The sequence below is a fragment of the Ambystoma mexicanum genome, chromosome 10, assembly GCF_040938575.1.
Source record: "Ambystoma mexicanum isolate Mex_15411 chromosome 10, UKY_AmexF1_1, whole genome shotgun sequence".
In the NCBI taxonomy this organism is placed as follows: domain Eukaryota; kingdom Metazoa; phylum Chordata; class Amphibia; order Caudata; family Ambystomatidae; genus Ambystoma; species Ambystoma mexicanum.
Window position 1 is genome coordinate 522,155,981 of NC_090932.1, and position 19,172 is coordinate 522,175,152.

Consider the following 19,172-nt stretch of genomic DNA (forward strand, 5'->3'; position numbering starts at 1 on the left):
TTAGCTTACTAACTGTAAATGCATAAGAGTAATACTCTTAGCATTTCTCAATTTTAGGGCTACACCACAATGAATGCGCCCGATCTCGGAAGCTAAGCAGTTTCGAGCCTAGTTAGTACCTGGATGGGAGACCGCCTGGGAATACCAGGTGCTGTATGCTATTTTTTGCTCCATGTTCAGGCAGTGAGCCATTTCTCAATTGGCTTTCAAAACTGCATGGTCTAGCCAACTAGATGCTTAAAGGTACAAATCTCATAAGGCCCAGAGCCTACGGCCACACCACACTGAATGCGCCTGATCTCGTCTGATCTCAGAAGCTAAGCAGTGTTGGGCCTAGTTAGTACCTGGATGGCAGAAGCTAAGCAGTGTTGGGCCTAGTTAGTACCTGGATGGGAGACCGCCTGGGAATACCAGGTGCTGTAGGCTTTTTTGTGCTCCATGTTCAGGCAGTGAGCCATTTCTCAATTGGCTTTCAAAACTGCATGGTCTAGCCAACTAGATGCTTAAAGATACAAATCTCAGAAGGCCCAGAGCCTACAGCCACACCACACTGAATGCGTCTGATCTCAGAAGCTAAGCAGTGTCGGGCCTAGTTAGTACCTGGATGGGAGACGGCCTGGGAATACCAGGTGCTGTAGGCTTTTTTGTGCTCCATGTTCAGGCAGTGAGCCATTTCTCAATTGGCTTTCAAAACTGCATGGTCTAGCCAACTAGATGCTTAAAGGTACAAATCTCAGAAGGCCCAGAGCCTACGGCCACACCACACTGAATGTGCCTGATCTTGTATGATCTCAGAAGCTAAGCAGTGTCGGGCCTAGTTAGTACCTGGATGGGAGACCGCCTGGGAATACCAGGTTCTGTAGGCTTTTTTTGTGCTCTATGATTAGTAATTGTGCCACTTCTCAATTTCTTTTTAAATTTGCTTATGATTCCAAAATAAATGTATCCCTTTTAATAGCGGAAATGTTGGACAACAACATGAGGGCTGGCGCTACCTATTTACATAAAATTAACATACGGGTAGTGTGTTCATGGGTAATAAATCTACCTTCACATGTAATGCAGTTCAGAGAATATTGAGTCCATAAAGAGTCTTGAAAGAAAGCCATGGTTGTGTTGGTTGTTCTCTCCAACTCCCTGCAACAGAAACAGGATGGATGGAGTAAAGTTATCCAAACAGACATAGGAGTCCTGAATGGGCCCACAAGTCTTATATATCTCGCCTGATCGAGCCTGATCCAGCGCTGATCGGGTGATGAGCGTGGTATCATGTTGCAAGTGGCTTTATGGCTTAGCTTACTAACTGTAAATGCATAAGAGTAATACTCTTAGCATTTCTCAATTTTAGGGCTAAACCACAATGAATGCGCCCGATCTCGGAAGCTAAGCAGTTTCGGGCCTAGTTAGTACCTGGATGGGAGACCGCCTGGGAATACCAGGTGCTGTAGGCTTTTTTGTGCTCCATGTTCAGGCAGTGAGCCATTTCTCAATTGGATTTCAAAACTGCATGGTCTAGCCAACTAGATGCTTAAAGGTACAAATTTCAGAAGGCCCAGAGCCTACGACCACACCACACTGAATGCGTCTGATCTCAGAAGCTAAGCAGTGTCGGGCCTAGTTAGTACCTGGATGGGAGACGGCCTGGGAATACCAGGTGCTGTAGGCTTTCTTGTGCTCCATGTTCAGATAGTGAGCCATTTCTCAATTGGCTTTCAAAACTGCATGGTCTAGCCAACTAGATGCTTAAAGGTACAAATCTCAGAAGGCCCAGAGCCTACGGCCACACGGCACTGAATGCGCCTGATCTCGTTTGATCTCAGAAGCTAAGCAGTGTCGGGCCTAGTTAGTACCTGGATGGGAGACGGCCTGGGAATACCAGGTGCTGTAGGCTTTTTTGTGCTCCATGTTCAGGCAGTGAGCCATTTCTCAATTGGCTTTCAAAACTGCATGGTCTAGCCAACTAGATGCTTAAAGGTACAAATCTCAGAAGGTCCAGAGCCTACGGCCACACCACACTGAATGCGCCTGATCTCGTCTGATCTCAGAAGCTAAGCAGTGTCGGGCCTAGTTAGTACCTGGATGGGAGACCGCCTGGGAATACCAGGTTCTGTAGGCTTTTTTGTGCTCTATGATTAGTAATTGTGCCACTTCTCAATTTCTTTTTAAATTTGCTTATGATTCCAAAATAAATGTATCCCTTTTAATAGCGGAAATGTTGGACAACAACATGAGGGCTGGCGCTACCTATTTACATAAAATTAACATACGGGTAGTGTGTTCATGGGTAATAAATCTACCTTCACATGTAATGCAGTTCAGAGAATATTGAGTCCATAAAGAGTCTTGAAAGAAAGCCATGGTTGTGTTGGTTGTTCTCTCCAACTCCCTGCAACAGAAACAGGATGGATGGAGTAAAGTTATCCTACCAGACATAGGAGTCCTGAATGGGCCCACAAGTCTTATATATCTCGCCTGATCGAGCCTGATCGGGTGATGAGCGTGGTATCATGTTGCAAGTGGCTTTATGGCTTAGCTTACTAACTGTAAATGCATAAGAGTAATACTCTTAGCATTTCTCAATTTTAGCGCTACACCACAATTAATGCGCCCGATCTCGGAAGCTAAGCAGTTTCGGGCCTAGTTAGTACCTGGATGGGAGACCCCCTGGGAATACCAGGTGCTGTAGGCTTTTTTGTGCTCCATGTTCAGGCAGTGAGCCATTTCTCAATTGGCTTTCAAAACTGCATGGTCTAGCCAACTAGATGCTTAAAGGTACAAATCTCAGAAGGCCCAGAGCCTACGGCCACACCACACTGAATGCGCCTGATCTCGTCTGATCTCAGAAGCTAAGCAGTGTCAGGCCTAGTTAGTACCTGGATGGGAGACCGCCTGGGAATACCAGGTGCTGTAGGCTTTTTTGTGCTCCATGTTCAGGCAGTGAGCCATTTCTCAATTGGCTTTCAAAACTGCATGGTCTAGCCAACTAGATGCTTAAAGGTACAAATCTCAGAAGGCCCAGAGCCTACGGCCACACCACACTGAATGCGCCTGATCTCATCTGATCTCAGAAGCTAAGCAGTGTCGGGCCTAGTTAGTACCTGGATGGGAGACCGCCTGGGAATACCAGCTGCTGTAGGCTTTTTTGTGCTCCATGTTCAGGCAGTGAGCCATTTCTCAATTGGCTTTCAAAACTGCATGGTCTAGCCAACTAGATGCTTAAAGGTACAAATCTCAGAAGGCCCAGAGCCTACGGCCACACCCCACTGAATGCGCCTGATCTCAGAAGCTAAGCAAAGTCGGGCCTAGTTAGTACCTGGATGGGAGACCGCCTGGGAATACCAGGTGCTGTAGGCTTTTTTGTGCTCCATGTTCAGGCAGTGAGCCATTTCTCAATTGGCTTTCAAAACTGCATGGTCTAGCCAACTAGATGCTTAAAGGTACAAATCTCAGAAGGCCCAGAGCCTACGGCCACACCACACTGAATGCACCTGATCTCGTCTGATCTCAGAAGCTAAGCAGTGTCGGGCCTAGTTAGTACCTGGATGGGAGACCGCCTGGGAATACCAGGTGCTGTAGGCTTTTTTGTGCTCCATGTTCAGGCAGTGAGCCATTTCTCAATTGGCTTTCAAAACTGCATGGTCTAGCCAACCAGATGCTTAAAGGTACAAATCTCAGAACGCCCAGAGCCTACGGCCACACCACACTGAATGCGCCTGATCTCGTCTGCTCTCAGAAGCTAAGCAGTGTCGGGCCTAGTTAGTACCTGGATGGGAGACCGCCTGGGAATACCAGGTTCTGTAGGCTTTTTTGTGCTCTATGATTAGTAATTGTGCCACTTCTCAATTTCTTTTAAAATTTAGTTATGATTCCAAAATAAATGTATCCCTTTTAATAGCGGAAATGTTGGACAACAACATGAGGGCTGGCGCTACCTCTTTACATAAAATTAACATACGGGTAGTGTGTTCATGGGTAATAAATCTACCTTCACATGTAATGCAGTTCAGAGAATATTGAGTCCATAAAGAGTCTTGAAAGAAAGCCATGGTTGTGTTGGTTGTTCTCTCCAACTCCCTGCAACAGAAACAGGATGGATGGAGTAAAGTTATCCTACCAGACATAGGAGTCCTGAATGGGCCCACAAGTCTTATATATCTCGCCTGATCGGGTGATGAGCGTGGTATCATGTTGCAATTGGCTTTATGGCTTAGCTTACTAACTGTAAATGCAAAAGAGTAATACTCTTAGCATTTCTCAATTTTAGGGCTACACCACAATGAATGCGACCGATCTCGGAAGCTAAGCAGTTTCGGGCCTAGTTAGTACCTGGATGGGAGACCGCCTGGGAATACCAGGTGCTGTATGCCTTTTTTTGCTCCATGTTCAGGCAGTGAGCCATTTCTCAATTGGCTTTCAAAACTGCATGGTCTAGCCAACTAGATGCTTAAAGGTACAAATCTCATAAGGCCCAGAGCCTACGGCCACACCACACTGAATGCGTCTGATCTCAGAAGCTAAGCAGTGTCGGGCCTAGTTAGTACCTGGATGGGAGACCGCCTGGGAATACCAGGTGCTGTAGGCTTTTTTGTGCTCCATGTTCAGGCAGTGAGCCATTTCTCAATTGGCTTTCAAAACTGCATGGTCTAGCCAACTAGATGCTTAAAGGTACAAATCTCAGAAGGCCCAGAGCCTACGGCCACACCGCACTGAATGTGCCTGATCTCGTATGATCTCAGAAGCTAAGCAGTGTCGGGCCTAGTTAGTACCTGGATGGGAGACCGCCTGGGAATACCATGTTCTGTAGGCTTTTTTGTGCTCTATGATTAGTAATTGTGCCACTTCTCAATTTCTTTTTAAATTTGCTTATGATTCCAAAATAAATGTATCCCTTTTAAAAGCGGAAATGTTGGACAACAACATGAGGGCTGGCGCTACCTATTTACATAAAATTAACATACGGGTAGTGTGTTCATGGGTAATAAATCTACCTTCACATGTAATGCAGTTCAGAGAATATTGAGTCCATAAAGAGTCTTGAAAGAAAGCCATGGTTGTGTTGGTTGTTCTCTCCAACTCCCTGCAACAGAAACAGGATGGATGGAGTAAAGTTATCCAACCAGACATAGGAGTCCTGAATGGGCCCACAAGTCTTATATATCTCGCCTGATCGAGCCTGATCGGGTGATGAGCGTGGTATCATGTTGCAAGTGGCTTTATGGCTTAGCTTACTAACTGTAAATGCATAAGAGTAATACTCTTAGCATTTCTCAATTTTAGGGCTACACCACAAGGAATGCGCCCGATCTCGGAAGCTAAGCAGTTTCGGGCCTAGTTAGTACCTGGATGGGAGACCGCCTGGGAATACCAGGTGCTGTAGGCTTTTTTGTGCTCCATGTTCAGGCAGTGAGCCATTTCTCAATTGGCTTTCAAAACTGCATGGTCTAGCCAACTAGATGCTTAAAGGTACAAATCTCAGAAGGCCCAGAGCCTACGGCCACACCACACTGAATGCGCCTGATCTCGTCTGATCTCAGAAGCTAAGCAGTGTCGGGCCTAGTTAGTACCTGGATGGGAGACCGCCTGGGAATAGCAGGTGCTGTAGGCTTTTTTGTGCTCCATGTTCAGGCAGTGAGCCATTTCTCAATTGGCTTTCAAAACTGCATGGTCTAGCCAACTAGATGCTTAAAGGTACAAATCTCAGAAGGCCCAGAGCCTACGGCCACACCACACTGAATGCGCCTGATCTCAGAAGCTAAGCAGTGTCAGGCCTAGTTAGTACCTGGATGGGAGACCGCCTGGGAATACCAGGTGCTGTAGGGTTTTTTGTGCTCCATGTTCAGGCAGTGAGCCATTACTCAATTGGCTTTCAAAACTGCATGGTCTAGCCAACTAGATGCTTAAAGGTACAAATCTCAGAAGACCCAGAGCCTACGGCCACACCACACTGAATGCGTCTGATCTCAGAAGCTAAGCAGTGTCAGGCCTAGTTAGTACCTGGATGGGAGACAGCCTGGGAATACCAGGTGCTGTAGGCTTTTTTGTGCTCCATGTTCAGGCAGTGAGCCATTTCTCAATTGGCTTTCAAAACTGCATGGTCTAGCCAACTAGATGCTTAAAGGTACAAATCTCAGAAGGCCCAAAGCCTACGGCCACACCACACTGAATGCGCCTGATCTCGTCTGATCTCAGAAGCTTAGCAGTGTCGGGCCTAGTTAGTACCTGGATGGGAGACTGCCTGGGAATACCAGGTGCTGTAGGCTTTTTTGTGCTCCATGTTCAGGCAGTGAGCCATTTCTCAATTGGCTTTCAAAACTGCATGGTCTAGCCAACTAGATGCTTAAAGGTACAAATCTCAGAACGCCCAGAGCCTACGGCCACACCACACTGAATGCGCCTGATCTCGTCTGATCTCAGAAGCTAAGCAGTGTCGGGCCTAGTTAGTACCTGGATGGGAGACCGCCTGGGAATACCAGGTTCTGTAGGCTTTTTTGTGCTCTATGATTAGTAATTGTGCCACTTCTCAATTTCTTTTTAAATTTGCTTATGATTCCAAAATAAATGTATCCCTTTTAATAGCGGAAATGTTGGACAACAACATGAGGGCTGGCGCTACCTATTTACATAAAATTAACATACGGGTACTGTGTTCATGGGTAATAAATCTACCTTCACATGTAATGCAGTTCAGAGAATATTGAGTCCATAAAGAGTCTTGAAAGAAAGCCATGGTTGTGTTGGTTGTTCTCTCCAACTCCCTGCAACAGAAACAGGATGGATGGAGTAAAGTTATCCTACCAGACATAGGAGTCCTGAATGGGCCCACAAGTCTTATATATCTCGCCTGATCGAGCCTGATCGGGTGATGAGCGTGGTATCATGTTGCAAGTGGCTTTATGGCTTAGCTTACTAACTGTAAATGCATAAGAGTAATACTCTTAGCATTTCTCAATTTTAGGGCTACACCACAATGAATGCGCCCGATCTCGGAAGCTAAGCAGTTTCGGGCCTAGTTAGTACCTGGATGGGAGACCGCCTGCGAATACCAGGTGCTGTAGGCTTTTTTGTGCTCCATGTTCAGGCAGTGAGCCATTTCTCAATTGGCTTTCAAAACTGCATGGTCTAGCCAACTAGATGCTTAAAGGTACAAATCTCAGAAGGCCCAGAGCCTACGGCCACACCACACTGAATGCGCCTGATCTCGTCTGATCTCAGAAGCTAAGCAGTGTCGGGCCTAGTTAGTACCTGGATGGGAGACCGCCTGGGAATACCAGGTGCTGTAGGCTTTTTTGTGCTCCATGTTCATGTTCAGGCAGTGAGCCATTTCTCAATTGGCTTTCAAAACTGCATGGTCTAGCCAACTAGATGCTTAAAGGTACAAATCTCAGAAGGCCCAGAGCCTACGGCCACACCACACTGAATGCGCCTGATCTCGTCTGCTCTCAGAAGCTAAGCAGTGTCGGGCCTAGTTAGTACCTGGATGGGAGACCGCCTGGGAATACCAGGTGCTGTAGGCTTTTTTGTGCTCCATGTTCAGGCAGTGAGCCATTTCTCAATTGGCTTTCAAAACTGCATGGTCTAGCCAACTAGATGCTTAAAGGTACAAATCTCAGAAGGCCCAGAGCCTACGGCCACACCACACTGAATGCGCCTGATCTCGTCTGATCTCAGAAGCTAAGCAGTGTCGGGCCTAGTTAGTACCTGGATGGGAGACCGCCTGGGAATACCAGGTGCTGTAGGCTTTTTTGTGCTCCATGTTCAGGCAGTGAGCCATTTCTCAATTGGCTTTCAAAACTGCATGGTCTAGCCAACTAGATGCTTAAAGGTACAAATCTCAGAAGGCCCAGAGCCTACGGCCACACCACACTGAATGCGTCTGATCTCAGAAGCTAAGCAGTGTCGGGCCTAGTTAGTACCTGGATGGGAGACAGCCTGGGAATACCAGGTGCTGTAGGCTATTTTGTGCTCCATGTTCAGGCAGTGAGCCATTTCTCAATTGGCTTTCAAAACTGCATGGTCTAGCCAACTAGATGCTTAAAGGTACAAATCTCAGAAGGCCCAGAGCCTACGGCCACACCACACTGAATGCGCCTGATCTCGTCTGATCTCAGAAGCTTAGCAGTGTCGGGCCTAGTTAGTACCTGGATGGGAGACCGCCTGGGAATACCAGGTGCTGTAGGCTTTTTTGTGCTCCATGTTCAGGCAGTGAGCCATTTCTCAATTGGCTTTCAAAACTGCATGGTCTAGCCAACTAGATGCTTAAAGGTGCAAATCTCAGAAGGCCCAGAGCCTACGGCCACACCGCACTGAATGTTCCTGATCTCGTATGATCTCAGAAGCTAAGCAGTGTCGGGCCTAGTTAGTACCTGGATGGGAGACCGCCTGGGAATACCATGTTCTGTAGGCTTTTTTGTGCTCTATGATTAGTAATTGTGCCACTTCTCAATTTCTTTTTAAATTTGCTTATGATTCCAAAATAAATGTATCCCTTTTAAAAGCGGAAATGTTGGACAACAACATGAGGGCTGGCGCTACCTATTTACATAAAATTAACATACGGGTAGTGTGTTCATGGGTAATAAATCTACCTTCACATGTAATGCAGTTCAGAGAATATTGAGTCCATAAAGAGTCTTGAAAGAAAGCCATGGTTGTGTTGGTTGTTCTCTCCAACTCCCTGCAACAGAAACAGGATGGATGGAGTAAAGTTATCCAACCAGACATAGGAGTCCTGAATGGGCCCACAAGTCTTATATATCTCGCCTGATCGAGCCTGATCGGGTGATGAGCGTGGTATCATGTTGCAAGTGGCTTTATGGCTTAGCTTACTAACTGTAAATGCATAAGAGTAATACTCTTAGCATTTCTCAATTTTAGGGCTACACCACAAGGAATGCGCCTGATCTCGGAAGCTAAGCAGTTTCGGGCCTAGTTAGTACCTGGATGGGAGACCGCCTGGGAATACCAGGTGCTGTAGGCTTTTTTGTGCTCCATGTTCAGGCAGTGAGCCATTTCTCAATTGGCTTTCAAAACTGCATGGTCTAGCCAACTAGATGCTTAAAGGTACAAATCTCAGAAGGCCCAGAGCCTACGGCCACACCACACTGAATGCGCCTGATCTCGTCTGATCTCAGAAGCTAAGCAGTGTCGGGCCTAGTTAGTACCTGGATGGGAGACCGCCTGGGAATACCAGGTGCTGTAGGCTTTTTTGTGCTCCATGTTCAGGCAGTGAGCCATTTCTCAATTGGCTTTCAAAACTGCATGGTCTAGCCAACTAGATGCTTAAAGGTACAAATCTCAGAAGGCCCAGAGCCTACGGCCACACGACACTGAATGCGCCTGATCTCAGAAGCTAAGCAGTGTCAGGCCTAGTTAGTACCTGGATGGGAGACCGCCTGGGAATACCAGGTGCTGTAGGGTTTTTTGTGCTCCATGTTCAGGCAGTGAGCCATTTCTCAATTGGCTTTCAAAACTGCATGGTCTAGCCAACTAGATGCTTAAAGGTACAAATCTCAGAAGGCCCAGAGCCTACAGCCACACCACACTGAATGCGCCTGATCTCAGAAGCTAAGCAGTGTCAGGCCTAGTTAGTACCTGGATGGGAGACCGCCTGGGAATACCAGGTGCTGTAGGCTTTTTTGTGCTCCATGTTCAGGCATTGAGCCATTTCTCAATTGGCTTTCAAAACTGCATGGTCTAGCCAACTAGATGCTTAAAGGTACAAATCTCAGAAGGCCCAGAGCCTACGGCCACACCACACTGAATGTGCCTGATCTCGTCTGATCTCAGAAGCTAAGCAGTGTCGGGCCTAGTTAGTACCTGGATGGGAGACCACCTGGGAATACCAGGTGCTGTAGGCTTTTTTGTGCTCCATGTTCAGGCAGTGAGCCATTTCTCAATTGGCTTTCAAAACTGCATGGTCTAGCCAACTAGATGCTTAAAGGTACAAATCTCAGAACGCCCAGAGCCTACGGCCACACCACACTGAATGCGCCTGATCTCGTCTGATCTCAGAAGCTAAGCAGTGTCGGGCCTAGTTAGTACCTGGATGGGAGACCGCCTGGGAATACCAGGTTCTGTAGGCTTTTTTGTGCTCTATGATTAGTAATTGTGCCACTTCTCAATTTCTTTTTAAATTTGCTTATGATTCCAAAATAAATGTATCCCTTTTAAAAGCGGAAATGTTGGACAACAACATGAGGGCTGGCGCTACCTATTTACATAAAATTAACATACGGGTAGTGTGTTCATGGGTAATAAATCTACCTTCACATGTAATGCAGTTCAGAGAATATTGAGTCCATAAAGAGTCTTGAAAGAAAGCCATGGTTGTGTTGGTTGTTCTCTCCAACTCCCTGCAACAGAAACAGGATGGATGGAGTAAAGTTATCCAACCAGACATAGGAGTCCTGAATGGGCCCACAAGTCTTATATATCTCGCCTGATCGAGCCTGATCGGGTGATGAGCGTGGTATCATGTTGCAAGTGGCTTTATGGCTTAGCTTACTAACTGTAAATGCATAAGAGTAATACTCTTAGCATTTCTCAATTTTAGGGCTACACCACAAGGAATGCGCCCGATCTCGGAAGCTAAGCAGTTTCGGGCCTAGTTAGTACCTGGATGGGAGACCGCCTGGGAATACCAGGTGCTGTAGGCTTTTTTGTGCTCCATGTTCAGGCAGTGAGCCATTTCTCAATTGGCTTTCAAAACTGCATGGTCTAGCCAACTAGATGCTTAAAGGTACAAATCTCAGAAGGCCCAGAGCCTACGGCCACACCACACTGAATGCGCCTGATCTCGTCTGATCTCAGAAGCTAAGCAGTGTCGGGCCTAGTTAGTACCTGGATGGGAGACCGCCTGGGAATACCAGGTGCTGTAGGCTTTTTTGTGCTCCATGTTCAGGCAGTGAGCCATTTCTCAATTGGCTTTCAAAACTGCATGGTCTAGCCAACTAGATGCTTAAAGGTACAAATCTCAGAAGGCCCAGAGCCTACGGCCACACCACACTGAATGCGCCTGATCTCAGAAGCTAAGCAGTGTCAGGCCTAGTTAGTACCTGGATGGGAGACCGCCTGGGAATACCAGGTGCTGTAGGGTTTTTTGTGCTCCATGTTCAGGCAGTGAGCCATTTCTCAATTGTCTTTCAAAACTGCATGGTCTAGCCAACTAGATGCTTAAAGGTACAAATCTCAGAAGGCCCAGAGCCTACGGCCACATCACACTGAATGCGCCTGATCTCAGAAGCTAAGCAGTGTCGGGCCTAGTTAGTACCTGGATGGGAGACCGCCTGGGAATACCAGGTGCTGTAGGCTTTTTTGTGCTCCATGTTCAGGCAGTGAGCCATTTCTCAATTGGCTTTCAAAACTGCATGGTCTAGCCAACTAGATGCTTAAAGGTACAAATCTCAGAAGGCCCAGAGCCTACGGCCACACCACACTGAATGTGCCTGATCTCGTCTGATCTCAGAAGCTAAGCAGTGTCGGGCCTAGTTAGTACCTGGATGGGAGACCACCTGGGAATACCAGGTGCTGTAGGCTTTTTTGTGCTCCATGTTCAGGCAGTGAGCCATTTCTCAATTGGCTTTCAAAACTGCATGGTCTAGCCAACTAGATGCTTAAAGGTACAAATCTCAGAACGCCCAGAGCCTACGGCCACACCACACTGAATGCGCCTGATCTCGTCTGATCTCAGAAGCTAAGCAGTGTCGGGCCTAGTTAGTACCTGGATGGGAGACCGCCTGGGAATACCAGGTTCTGTAGGCTTTTTTGTGCTCTATGATTAGTAATTGTGCCACTTCTCAATTTCTTTTTAAATTTGCTTATGATTCCAAAATAAATGTATCCCTTTTAATAGCGGAAATGTTGGACAACAACATGAGGGCTGGCGCTACCTATTTACATAAAATTAACATACGGGTAGTGTGTTCATGGGTAATAAATCTACCTTCACATGTAATGCAGTTCAGAGAATATTGAGTCCATAAAGAGTCTTGAAAGAAAGCCATGGTTGTGTTGGTTGTTCTCTCCAACTCCCTGCAACAGAAACAGGATGGATGGAGTAAAGTTATCCTACCAGACATAGGAGTCCTGAATGGGCCCACAAGTCTTATATATCTCGCCTGATCGAGCCTGATTGGGTGATGAGCGTGGTATCATGTTGCAAGTGGCTTTATGGCTTAGCTTACTAACTGTAAATGCATAAGAGTAATACTCTTAGCATTTCTCAATTTTAGGGCTACACCACAATGAATGCGCCCGATCTCGGAAGCTAAGCAGTTTCGAGCCTAGTTAGTACCTGGATGGGAGACCGCCTGGGAATACCAGGTGCTGTATGCTATTTTTTGCTCCATGTTCAGGCAGTGAGCCATTTCTCAATTGGCTTTCAAAACTGCATGGTCTAGCCAACTAGATGCTTAAAGGTACAAATCTCATAAGGCCCAGAGCCTACGGCCACACCACACTGAATGCGCCTGATCTCGTCTGATCTCAGAAGCTAAGCAGTGTTGGGCCTAGTTAGTACCTGGATGGCAGAAGCTAAGCAGTGTTGGGCCTAGTTAGTACCTGGATGGGAGACCGCCTGGGAATACCAGGTGCTGTAGGCTTTTTTGTGCTCCATGTTCAGGCAGTGAGCCATTTCTCAATTGGCTTTCAAAACTGCATGGTCTAGCCAACTAGATGCTTAAAGGTACAAATCTCAGAAGGCCCAGAGCCTACAGCCACACCACACTGAATGCGTCTGATCTCAGAAGCTAAGCAGTGTCGGGCCTAGTTAGTACCTGGATGGGAGACGGCCTGGGAATACCAGGTGCTGTAGGCTTTTTTGTGCTCCATGTTCAGGCAGTGAGCCATTTCTCAATTGGCTTTCAAAACTGCATGGTCTAGCCAACTAGATGCTTAAAGGTACAAATCTCAGAAGGCCCAGAGCCTACGGCCGCACCACACTGAATGTGCCTGATCTTGTATGATCTCAGAAGCTAAGCAGTGTCGGGCCTAGTTAGTACCTGGATGGGAGACCGCCTGGGAATACCAGGTTCTGTAGGCTTTTTTTGTGCTCTATGATTAGTAATTGTGCCACTTCTCAATTTCTTTTTAAATTTGCTTATGATTCCAAAATAAATGTATCCCTTTTAATAGCGGAAATGTTGGACAACAACATGAGGGCTGGCGCTACCTATTTACATAAAATTAACATACGGGTAGTGTGTTCATGGGTAATAAATCTACCTTCACATGTAATGCAGTTCAGAGAATATTGAGTCCATAAAGAGTCTTGAAAGAAAGCCATGGTTGTGTTGGTTGTTCTCTCCAACTCCCTGCAACAGAAACAGGATGGATGGAGTAAAGTTATCCAAACAGACATAGGAGTCCTGAATGGGCCCACAAGTCTTATATATCTCGCCTGATCGAGCCTGATCCAGCGCTGATCGGGTGATGAGCGTGGTATCATGTTGCAAGTGGCTTTATGGCTTAGCTTACTAACTGTAAATGCATAAGAGTAATACTCTTAGCATTTCTCAATTTTAGGGCTAAACCACAATGAATGCGCCCGATCTCGGAAGCTAAGCAGTTTCGGGCCTAGTTAGTACCTGGATGGGAGACCGCCTGGGAATACCAGGTGCTGTAGGCTTTTTTGTGCTCCATGTTCAGGCAGTGAGCCATTTCTCAATTGGATTTCAAAACTGCATGGTCTAGCCAACTAGATGCTTAAAGGTACAAATTTCAGAAGGCCCAGAGCCTACGACCACACCACACTGAATGCGTCTGATCTCAGAAGCTAAGCAGTGTCGGGCCTAGTTAGTACCTGGATGGGAGACGGCCTGGGAATACCAGGTGCTGTAGGCTTTCTTGTGCTCCATCTTCAGATAGTGAGCCATTTCTCAATTGGCTTTCAAAACTGCATGGTCTAGCCAACTAGATGCTTAAAGGTACAAATCTCAGAAGGCCCAGAGCCTACGGCCACACGGCACTGAATGCACCTGATCTCGTTTGATCTCAGAAGCTAAGCAGTGTCGGGCCTAGTTAGTACCTGGATGGGAGACGGCCTGGGAATACCAGGTGCTGTAGGCTTTTTTGTGCTCCATGTTCAGGCAGTGAGCCATTTCTCAATTGGCTTTCAAAACTGCATGGTCTAGCCAACTAGATGCTTAAAGGTACAAATCTCAGAAGGTCCAGAGCCTACGGCCACACCACACTGAATGCGCCTGATCTCGTCTGATCTCAGAAGCTAAGCAGTGTCGGGCCTAGTTAGTACCTGGATGGGAGACCGCCTGGGAATACCAGGTTCTGTAGGCTTTTTTGTGCTCTATGATTAGTAATTGTGCCACTTCTCAATTTCTTTTTAAATTTGCTTATGATTCCAAAATAAATGTATCCCTTTTAATAGCGGAAATGTTGGACAACAACATGAGGGCTGGCGCTACCTATTTACATAAAATTAACATACGGGTAGTGTGTTCATGGGTAATAAATCTACCTTCACATGTAATGCAGTTCAGAGAATATTGAGTCCATAAAGAGTCTTGAAAGAAAGCCATGGTTGTGTTGGTTGTTCTCTCCAACTCCCTGCAACAGAAACAGGATGGATGGAGTAAAGTTATCCTACCAGACATAGGAGTCCTGAATGGGCCCACAAGTCTTATATATCTCGCCTGATCGAGCCTGATCGGGTGATGAGCGTGGTATCATGTTGCAAGTGGCTTTATGGCTTAGCTTACTAACTGTAAATGCATAAGAGTAATACTCTTAGCATTTCTCAATTTTAGGGCTACACCACAATTAATGCGCCCGATCTCGGAAGCTAAGCAGTTTCGGGCCTAGTTAGTACCTGGATGGGAGACCCCCTGGGAATACCAGGTGCTGTAGGCTTTTTTGTGCTCCATGTTCAGGCAGTGAGCCATTTCTCAATTGGCTTTCAAAACTGCATGGTCTAGCCAACTAGATGCTTAAAGGTACAAATCTCAGAAGGCCCAGAGCCTACGGCCACACCACACTGAATGCGCCTGATCTCGTCTGATCTCAGAAGCTAAGCAGTGTCAGGCCTAGTTAGTACCTGGATGGGAGACCGCCTGGGAATACCAGGTGCTGTAGGCTTTTTTGTGCTCCATGTTCAGGCAGTGAGCCATTTCTCAATTGGCTTTCAAAACTGCATGGTCTAGCCAACTAGATGCTTAAAGGTACAAATCTCAGAAGGCCCAGAGCCTACGGCCACACCACACTGAATGTGCCTGATCTCGTCTGATCTCAGAAGCTAAGCAGTGTCGGGCCTAGTTAGTACCTGGATGGGAGACCACCTGGGAATACCAGGTGCTGTAGGCTTTTTTGTGCTCCATGTTCAGGCAGTGAGCCATTTCTCAATTGGCTTTCAAAACTGCATGGTCTAGCCAACTAGATGCTTAAAGGTACAAATCTCAGAACGCCCAGAGCCTACGGCCACACCACACTGAATGCGTCTGATCTCAGAAGCTAAGCAGTGTCTGGCCTAGTTAGTACCTGGATGGGAGACCGCCTGGGAATACCAGGTTCTGTAGGCTTTTTTGTGCTCTATGATTAGTAATTGTGCCACTTCTCAATTTCTTTTTAAATTTGCTTATGATTCCAAAATAAATGTATCCCTTTTAATAGCGGAAATGTTGGACAACAACATGAGGGCTGGCGCTACCTATTTACATAAAATTAACATACGGGTAGTGTGTTCATGGGTAATAAATCTACCTTCACATGTAATGCAGTTCAGAGAATATTGAGTCCATAAAGAGTCTTGAAAGAAAGCCATGGTTGTGTTGGTTGTTCTCTCCAACTCCCTGCAACAGAAACAGGATGGATGGAGTAAAGTTATCCTACCAGACATAGGAGTCCTGAATGGGCCCACAAGTCTTATATATCTCGCCTGATCGAGCCTGATTGGGTGATGAGCGTGGTATCATGTTGCAAGTGGCTTTATGGCTTAGCTTACTAACTGTAAATGCATAAGAGTAATACTCTTAGCATTTCTCAATTTTAGGGCTACACCACAATGAATGCGCCCGATCTCGGAAGCTAAGCAGTTTCGAGCCTAGTTAGTACCTGGATGGGAGACCGCCTGGGAATACCAGGTGCTGTATGCTATTTTTTGCTCCATGTTCAGGCAGTGAGCCATTTCTCAATTGGCTTTCAAAACTGCATGGTCTAGCCAACTAGATGCTTAAAGGTACAAATCTCATAAGGCCCAGAGCCTACGGCCACACCACACTGAATGCGCCTGATCTCGTCTGATCTCAGAAGCTAAGCAGTGTTGGGCCTAGTTAGTACCTGGATGGCAGAAGCTAAGCAGTGTTGGGCCTAGTTAGTACCTGGATGGGAGACCGCCTGGGAATACCAGGTGCTGTAGGCTTTTTTGTGCTCCATGTTCAGGCAGTGAGCCATTTCTCAATTGGCTTTCAAAACTGCATGGTCTAGCCAACTAGATGCTTAAAGGTACAAATCTCAGAAGGCCCAGAGCCTACAGCCACACCACACTGAATGCGTCTGATCTCAGAAGCTAAGCAGTGTCGGGCCTAGTTAGTACCTGGATGGGAGACGGCCTGGGAATACCAGGTGCTGTAGGCTTTTTTGTGCTCCATGTTCAGGCAGTGAGCCATTTCTCAATTGGCTTTCAAAACTGCATGGTCTAGCCAACTAGATGCTTAAAGGTACAAATCTCAGAAGGCCCAGAGCCTACGGCCGCACCACACTGAATGTGCCTGATCTTGTATGATCTCAGAAGCTAAGCAGTGTCGGGCCTAGTTAGTACCTGGATGGGAGACCGCCTGGGAATACCAGGTTCTGTAGGCTTTTTTTGTGCTCTATGATTAGTAATTGTGCCACTTCTCAATTTCTTTTTAAATTTGCTTATGATTCCAAAATAAATGTATTCCTTTTAATAGCGGAAATGTTGGACAACAACATGAGGGCTGGCGCTACCTATTTACATAAAATTAACATACGGGTAGTGTGTTCATGGGTAATAAATCTACCTTCACATGTAATGCAGTTCAGAGAATATTGAGTCCATAAAGAGTCTTGAAAGAAAGCCATGGTTGTGTTGGTTGTTCTCTCCAACTCCCTGCAACAGAAACAGGATGGATGGAGTAAAGTTATCCAAACAGACATAGGAGTCCTGAATGGGCCCACAAGTCTTATATATCTCGCCTGATCGAGCCTGATCCAGCGCTGATCGGGTGATGAGCGTGGTATCATGTTGCAAGTGGCTTTATGGCTTAGCTTACTAACTGTAAATGCATAAGAGTAATACTCTTAGCATTTCTCAATTTTAGGGCTAAACCACAATGAATGCGCCCGATCTCGGAAGCTAAGCAGTTTCGGGCCTAGTTAGTACCTGGATGGGAGACCGCCTGGGAATACCAGGTGCTGTAGGCTTTTTTGTGCTCCATGTTCAGGCAGTGAGCCATTTCTCAATTGGATTTCAAAACTGCATGGTCTAGCCAACTAGATGCTTAAAGGTACAAATTTCAGAAGGCCCAGAGCCTACGACCACACCACACTGAATGCGTCTGATCTCAGAAGCTAAGCAGTGTCGGGCCTAGTTAGTACCTGGATGGGAGACGGCCTGGGAATACCAGGTGCTGTAGGCTTTCTTGTGCTCCATGTTCAGATAGTGAGCCATTTCTCAATTGGCTTTCAAAACTGCATGGTCTAGCCAACTAGATGCTTAAAGGTACAAATCTCAGAAGGCCCAGAGCCTACGGCCACACGGCACTGAATGCACCTGATCTCGTTTGATCTCAGAAGCTAAGCAGTGTCGGGCCTAGTTAGTACCTGGATGGGAGACGGCCTGGGAATACCAGGTGCTGTAGGCTTTTTTGTGCTCCATGTTCAGGCAGTGAGCCATTTCTCAATTGGCTTTCAAAACTGCATGGTCTAGCCAACTAGATGCTTAAAGGTACAAATCTCAGAAGGTCCAGAGCCTACGGCCACACCACACTGAATGCGCCTGATCTCGTCTGATCTCAGAAGCTAAGCAGTGTCGGGCCTAGTTAGTACCTGGATGGGAGACCGCCTGGGAATACCAGGTTCTGTAGGCTTTTTTGTGCTCTATGATTAGTAATTGTGCCACTTCTCAATTTCTTTTTAAATTTGCTTATGATTCCAAAATAAATGTATCCCTTTTAATAGCGGAAATGTTGGACAACAACATGAGGGCTGGCGCTACCTATTTACATAAAATTAACATACGGGTAGTGTGTTCATGGGTAATAAATCTACCTTCACATGTAATGCAGTTCAGAGAATATTGAGTCCATAAAGAGTCTTGAAAGAAAGCCATGGTTGTGTTGGTTGTTCTCTCCAACTCCCTGCAACAGAAACAGGATGGATGGAGTAAAGTTATCCTACCAGACATAGGAGTCCTGAATGGGCCCACAAGTCTTATATATCTCGCCTGATCGAGCCTGATCGGGTGATGAGCGTGGTATCATGTTGCAAGTGGCTTTATGGCTTAGCTTACTAACTGTAAATGCATAAGAGTAATACTCTTAGCATTTCTCAATTTTAGGGCTACACCACAATTAATGCGCCCGATCTCGGAAGCTAAGCAGTTTCGGGCCTAGTTAGTACCTGGATGGGAGACCCCCTGGGAATACCAGGTGCTGTAGGCTTTTTTGTGCTCCATGTTCAGGCAGTGAGCCATTTCTCAATTGGCTTTCAAAACTGCATGGTCTAGCCAACTAGATGCTTAAAGGTACAAATCTCAGAAGGCCCAGAGCCTACGGCCACACCACACTGAATGCGCCTGATCTCGTCTGATCTCAGAAGCTAAGCAGTGTCAGGCCTAGTTAGTACCTGGATGGGAGACCGCCTGGGAATACCAGGTGCTGTAGGCTTTTTTGTGCTCCATGTTCAGGCAGTGAGCCATTTCTCAATTGGCTTTCAAAACTGCATGGTCTAGCCAACTAGATGCTTAAAGGTACAAATCTCAGAAGGCCCAGAGCCTACGGCCACACCACACTGAATGCGCCTGATCTCGTCTGATCTCAGAAGCTAAGCAGTGTCGGGCCTAGTTAGTACCTGGATGGGAGACCGCCTGGGAATACCAGCTGCTGTAGGCTTTTTTGTGCTCCATGTTCAGGCAGTGAGCCATTTCTCAATTGGCTTTCAAAACTGCATGGTCTAGCCAACTAGATGCTTAAAGGTACAAATCT

The 19,172-nt window shown here is 46.6% G+C and overlaps 26 non-coding genes and 28 pseudogenes across 26 annotated transcripts; all 54 read left to right on the top strand.

The window, feature by feature from the left end:
- The first annotated feature begins 266 nt into the window (after positions 1-266).
- On the top strand, positions 267-426 carry LOC138494767 (5S ribosomal RNA; annotated as a pseudogene).
- A 106-nt stretch (positions 427-532) lies between these two features.
- LOC138495399 (5S ribosomal RNA) lies at positions 533-641 on the top strand (annotated as a pseudogene).
- Positions 642-747: 106 nt separating this feature from the next.
- Positions 748-866, top strand: LOC138494698 (5S ribosomal RNA; annotated as a pseudogene).
- A 476-nt stretch (positions 867-1,342) lies between these two features.
- On the top strand, positions 1,343-1,451 carry LOC138496093 (5S ribosomal RNA; annotated as a pseudogene).
- A 106-nt stretch (positions 1,452-1,557) lies between these two features.
- On the top strand, positions 1,558-1,666 carry LOC138495505 (5S ribosomal RNA; annotated as a pseudogene).
- Positions 1,667-1,772: 106 nt separating this feature from the next.
- Positions 1,773-1,891, top strand: LOC138494642 (5S ribosomal RNA; annotated as a pseudogene).
- Positions 1,892-1,997: 106 nt separating this feature from the next.
- Positions 1,998-2,116, top strand: LOC138493912 (5S ribosomal RNA). The gene has a single exon (XR_011276891.1). It is a non-coding gene; the product is annotated as a 5S ribosomal RNA (ribosomal RNA).
- A 679-nt stretch (positions 2,117-2,795) lies between these two features.
- LOC138493801 (5S ribosomal RNA) lies at positions 2,796-2,914 on the top strand. Its single transcript, XR_011276791.1, has one exon. It is a non-coding gene; the product is annotated as a 5S ribosomal RNA (ribosomal RNA).
- Positions 2,915-3,020: 106 nt separating this feature from the next.
- LOC138494007 (5S ribosomal RNA) lies at positions 3,021-3,139 on the top strand. Its single transcript, XR_011276977.1, has one exon. It is a non-coding gene; the product is annotated as a 5S ribosomal RNA (ribosomal RNA).
- Positions 3,140-3,245: 106 nt separating this feature from the next.
- Positions 3,246-3,354, top strand: LOC138495318 (5S ribosomal RNA; annotated as a pseudogene).
- A 106-nt stretch (positions 3,355-3,460) lies between these two features.
- LOC138494064 (5S ribosomal RNA) lies at positions 3,461-3,579 on the top strand. Its single transcript, XR_011277029.1, has one exon. It is a non-coding gene; the product is annotated as a 5S ribosomal RNA (ribosomal RNA).
- A 106-nt stretch (positions 3,580-3,685) lies between these two features.
- On the top strand, positions 3,686-3,804 carry LOC138494349 (5S ribosomal RNA). The gene has a single exon (XR_011277287.1). It is a non-coding gene; the product is annotated as a 5S ribosomal RNA (ribosomal RNA).
- Positions 3,805-4,473: 669 nt separating this feature from the next.
- On the top strand, positions 4,474-4,582 carry LOC138495088 (5S ribosomal RNA; annotated as a pseudogene).
- A 106-nt stretch (positions 4,583-4,688) lies between these two features.
- Positions 4,689-4,807, top strand: LOC138494747 (5S ribosomal RNA; annotated as a pseudogene).
- Positions 4,808-5,486: 679 nt separating this feature from the next.
- Positions 5,487-5,605, top strand: LOC138493621 (5S ribosomal RNA). Its single transcript, XR_011276627.1, has one exon. It is a non-coding gene; the product is annotated as a 5S ribosomal RNA (ribosomal RNA).
- Positions 5,606-5,711: 106 nt separating this feature from the next.
- LOC138495311 (5S ribosomal RNA) lies at positions 5,712-5,820 on the top strand (annotated as a pseudogene).
- A 106-nt stretch (positions 5,821-5,926) lies between these two features.
- On the top strand, positions 5,927-6,035 carry LOC138495544 (5S ribosomal RNA; annotated as a pseudogene).
- A 106-nt stretch (positions 6,036-6,141) lies between these two features.
- On the top strand, positions 6,142-6,260 carry LOC138494298 (5S ribosomal RNA). The gene has a single exon (XR_011277241.1). It is a non-coding gene; the product is annotated as a 5S ribosomal RNA (ribosomal RNA).
- Positions 6,261-6,366: 106 nt separating this feature from the next.
- LOC138493914 (5S ribosomal RNA) lies at positions 6,367-6,485 on the top strand. The gene has a single exon (XR_011276892.1). It is a non-coding gene; the product is annotated as a 5S ribosomal RNA (ribosomal RNA).
- A 679-nt stretch (positions 6,486-7,164) lies between these two features.
- LOC138496472 (5S ribosomal RNA) lies at positions 7,165-7,283 on the top strand. Its single transcript, XR_011277980.1, has one exon. It is a non-coding gene; the product is annotated as a 5S ribosomal RNA (ribosomal RNA).
- A 112-nt stretch (positions 7,284-7,395) lies between these two features.
- On the top strand, positions 7,396-7,514 carry LOC138493673 (5S ribosomal RNA). The gene has a single exon (XR_011276674.1). It is a non-coding gene; the product is annotated as a 5S ribosomal RNA (ribosomal RNA).
- Positions 7,515-7,620: 106 nt separating this feature from the next.
- Positions 7,621-7,739, top strand: LOC138496484 (5S ribosomal RNA). Its single transcript, XR_011277991.1, has one exon. It is a non-coding gene; the product is annotated as a 5S ribosomal RNA (ribosomal RNA).
- Positions 7,740-7,845: 106 nt separating this feature from the next.
- On the top strand, positions 7,846-7,954 carry LOC138495428 (5S ribosomal RNA; annotated as a pseudogene).
- Positions 7,955-8,060: 106 nt separating this feature from the next.
- Positions 8,061-8,179, top strand: LOC138493944 (5S ribosomal RNA). Its single transcript, XR_011276920.1, has one exon. It is a non-coding gene; the product is annotated as a 5S ribosomal RNA (ribosomal RNA).
- A 106-nt stretch (positions 8,180-8,285) lies between these two features.
- Positions 8,286-8,404, top strand: LOC138494748 (5S ribosomal RNA; annotated as a pseudogene).
- A 679-nt stretch (positions 8,405-9,083) lies between these two features.
- Positions 9,084-9,202, top strand: LOC138496496 (5S ribosomal RNA). The gene has a single exon (XR_011278002.1). It is a non-coding gene; the product is annotated as a 5S ribosomal RNA (ribosomal RNA).
- Positions 9,203-9,308: 106 nt separating this feature from the next.
- On the top strand, positions 9,309-9,417 carry LOC138495405 (5S ribosomal RNA; annotated as a pseudogene).
- Positions 9,418-9,523: 106 nt separating this feature from the next.
- Positions 9,524-9,632, top strand: LOC138495141 (5S ribosomal RNA; annotated as a pseudogene).
- Positions 9,633-9,738: 106 nt separating this feature from the next.
- On the top strand, positions 9,739-9,857 carry LOC138493392 (5S ribosomal RNA). The gene has a single exon (XR_011276419.1). It is a non-coding gene; the product is annotated as a 5S ribosomal RNA (ribosomal RNA).
- A 106-nt stretch (positions 9,858-9,963) lies between these two features.
- On the top strand, positions 9,964-10,082 carry LOC138493915 (5S ribosomal RNA). Its single transcript, XR_011276893.1, has one exon. It is a non-coding gene; the product is annotated as a 5S ribosomal RNA (ribosomal RNA).
- Positions 10,083-10,761: 679 nt separating this feature from the next.
- On the top strand, positions 10,762-10,880 carry LOC138496509 (5S ribosomal RNA). Its single transcript, XR_011278014.1, has one exon. It is a non-coding gene; the product is annotated as a 5S ribosomal RNA (ribosomal RNA).
- A 106-nt stretch (positions 10,881-10,986) lies between these two features.
- On the top strand, positions 10,987-11,095 carry LOC138495312 (5S ribosomal RNA; annotated as a pseudogene).
- A 106-nt stretch (positions 11,096-11,201) lies between these two features.
- On the top strand, positions 11,202-11,310 carry LOC138495007 (5S ribosomal RNA; annotated as a pseudogene).
- Positions 11,311-11,416: 106 nt separating this feature from the next.
- LOC138493393 (5S ribosomal RNA) lies at positions 11,417-11,535 on the top strand. Its single transcript, XR_011276420.1, has one exon. It is a non-coding gene; the product is annotated as a 5S ribosomal RNA (ribosomal RNA).
- A 106-nt stretch (positions 11,536-11,641) lies between these two features.
- LOC138493916 (5S ribosomal RNA) lies at positions 11,642-11,760 on the top strand. Its single transcript, XR_011276894.1, has one exon. It is a non-coding gene; the product is annotated as a 5S ribosomal RNA (ribosomal RNA).
- Positions 11,761-12,439: 679 nt separating this feature from the next.
- Positions 12,440-12,599, top strand: LOC138494769 (5S ribosomal RNA; annotated as a pseudogene).
- A 106-nt stretch (positions 12,600-12,705) lies between these two features.
- LOC138495400 (5S ribosomal RNA) lies at positions 12,706-12,814 on the top strand (annotated as a pseudogene).
- A 106-nt stretch (positions 12,815-12,920) lies between these two features.
- On the top strand, positions 12,921-13,039 carry LOC138494822 (5S ribosomal RNA; annotated as a pseudogene).
- Positions 13,040-13,515: 476 nt separating this feature from the next.
- Positions 13,516-13,624, top strand: LOC138496094 (5S ribosomal RNA; annotated as a pseudogene).
- A 106-nt stretch (positions 13,625-13,730) lies between these two features.
- Positions 13,731-13,839, top strand: LOC138495506 (5S ribosomal RNA; annotated as a pseudogene).
- A 106-nt stretch (positions 13,840-13,945) lies between these two features.
- On the top strand, positions 13,946-14,064 carry LOC138494506 (5S ribosomal RNA). The gene has a single exon (XR_011277430.1). It is a non-coding gene; the product is annotated as a 5S ribosomal RNA (ribosomal RNA).
- A 106-nt stretch (positions 14,065-14,170) lies between these two features.
- Positions 14,171-14,289, top strand: LOC138493917 (5S ribosomal RNA). Its single transcript, XR_011276895.1, has one exon. It is a non-coding gene; the product is annotated as a 5S ribosomal RNA (ribosomal RNA).
- Positions 14,290-14,968: 679 nt separating this feature from the next.
- Positions 14,969-15,087, top strand: LOC138493803 (5S ribosomal RNA). The gene has a single exon (XR_011276792.1). It is a non-coding gene; the product is annotated as a 5S ribosomal RNA (ribosomal RNA).
- A 106-nt stretch (positions 15,088-15,193) lies between these two features.
- On the top strand, positions 15,194-15,312 carry LOC138493394 (5S ribosomal RNA). The gene has a single exon (XR_011276421.1). It is a non-coding gene; the product is annotated as a 5S ribosomal RNA (ribosomal RNA).
- Positions 15,313-15,418: 106 nt separating this feature from the next.
- LOC138495517 (5S ribosomal RNA) lies at positions 15,419-15,527 on the top strand (annotated as a pseudogene).
- Positions 15,528-16,206: 679 nt separating this feature from the next.
- Positions 16,207-16,366, top strand: LOC138494770 (5S ribosomal RNA; annotated as a pseudogene).
- A 106-nt stretch (positions 16,367-16,472) lies between these two features.
- On the top strand, positions 16,473-16,581 carry LOC138495401 (5S ribosomal RNA; annotated as a pseudogene).
- A 106-nt stretch (positions 16,582-16,687) lies between these two features.
- On the top strand, positions 16,688-16,806 carry LOC138494823 (5S ribosomal RNA; annotated as a pseudogene).
- Positions 16,807-17,282: 476 nt separating this feature from the next.
- LOC138496095 (5S ribosomal RNA) lies at positions 17,283-17,391 on the top strand (annotated as a pseudogene).
- Positions 17,392-17,497: 106 nt separating this feature from the next.
- On the top strand, positions 17,498-17,606 carry LOC138495507 (5S ribosomal RNA; annotated as a pseudogene).
- Positions 17,607-17,712: 106 nt separating this feature from the next.
- On the top strand, positions 17,713-17,831 carry LOC138494507 (5S ribosomal RNA). Its single transcript, XR_011277431.1, has one exon. It is a non-coding gene; the product is annotated as a 5S ribosomal RNA (ribosomal RNA).
- Positions 17,832-17,937: 106 nt separating this feature from the next.
- On the top strand, positions 17,938-18,056 carry LOC138493918 (5S ribosomal RNA). The gene has a single exon (XR_011276896.1). It is a non-coding gene; the product is annotated as a 5S ribosomal RNA (ribosomal RNA).
- A 679-nt stretch (positions 18,057-18,735) lies between these two features.
- LOC138493804 (5S ribosomal RNA) lies at positions 18,736-18,854 on the top strand. Its single transcript, XR_011276793.1, has one exon. It is a non-coding gene; the product is annotated as a 5S ribosomal RNA (ribosomal RNA).
- Positions 18,855-18,960: 106 nt separating this feature from the next.
- LOC138494117 (5S ribosomal RNA) lies at positions 18,961-19,079 on the top strand. The gene has a single exon (XR_011277076.1). It is a non-coding gene; the product is annotated as a 5S ribosomal RNA (ribosomal RNA).
- Positions 19,080-19,172: the final 93 nt, after the last annotated feature.